The 1,097-nt window shown below is 35.6% G+C and overlaps 1 non-coding gene across 1 annotated transcript; it reads left to right on the top strand.

The window, feature by feature from the left end:
- Nucleotides 1–243: 243 nt before the first annotated feature.
- Nucleotides 244–350, top strand: LOC128294398 (small nucleolar RNA R71). Its single transcript, XR_008284710.1, has one exon. It is a non-coding gene; the product is annotated as a small nucleolar RNA R71 (small nucleolar RNA).
- Nucleotides 351–1,097: the final 747 nt, after the last annotated feature.

The raw sequence follows: 1,097 nt of genomic DNA, 5'->3' as shown, positions 1-1,097 counted from the left end.
TAAAGAAGTTACCTGAGCAGCAAGCAATGTAATTGTATCCAGTTCAAATGATCCATCTTCTATCCTACCAGTTCAAACTCTTATGTGGGGTATTAATAATCGTTATTGGCAATTCTCTCCAAAATCTTATATGCTTCATTATAGGACTTGTCCAACAGAGTTCCATTAGTTGAGGCATCAACTACCATCCATGTCTATGCATTCAAACCATTATAGAACATCTCCATTTGGGTCCAATGTTGAAATCCATGCATAGGACATTTCCTAAGCAGATATTTGAACCTTTCTTATGCTTCATATAATGTTTCACCTTCTAGTTACCTGAAGGATGTTATGTCATTTCTCAGTTTAGGATCCATATTGGGTGGGTTATATCGTAGCAAGAATCTTTGATAGATATCATTCCATTATTCTATTGTTCTAGATGGCAAAGTGTTTAGCCATATTCTAGCATGATCTTTTAAAGAATAGGGAAATAGCTTGAGTTTTAAGGCATTTTCAGGGACACCTTACTGTTTGAAAGAATCGTAAACCTCTAAGAAAAGTCTTAAGTGCAATCTAGGGACTTCAGTTGGTAAACCACCAAACTGACCAATTGATTGAAGTATCTGAAACATTATAGGTTTCAGCTCAAAATGGGGGGCTTGAATTTGTGGTCTGACTATTCTAGGATTTAGGTAATCTAAAATAGGAACTACGTGATCTTGAATTGGTCTATCCCAATCATCAAACATTTGAGCAACCTGAGGACTACCATTGCCAGCTCTCAAATTAAGTAGCTCATTCGAACCAAGTTGATTGTTACCGCCTTGATTCATTGCTCTTTGTTCTCTTCTCCTTCTTTGCAAGGTCCTTTCAATTTCTAGATTTAAGGGATAGAGTTCTTCAACAGGAATGCCTCTACACATACAACTAGTAAGTTATTACCTAAAAATATAAAAATTGCAATAACAAAAACTAAAGTTGCCAATCGCCGCCAATTCTCGACAATAGCACCAAAAACTTGTCATATGTTAATATGATATACAAATTGTGCAAGTATACATGTCAAATCAAGTAATAAAGTGATGAGTGAGTATCGTTCTCATGAGGATTAG

The sequence above is a fragment of the Gossypium arboreum genome, chromosome 6 (genome assembly GCF_025698485.1).
Source record: "Gossypium arboreum isolate Shixiya-1 chromosome 6, ASM2569848v2, whole genome shotgun sequence".
NCBI classification, from domain to species: domain Eukaryota; kingdom Viridiplantae; phylum Streptophyta; class Magnoliopsida; order Malvales; family Malvaceae; genus Gossypium; species Gossypium arboreum.
The sequence above is the reverse complement of the archived record's forward strand: the minus strand, read 5'-3'. Positions and strand labels throughout refer to the sequence as shown.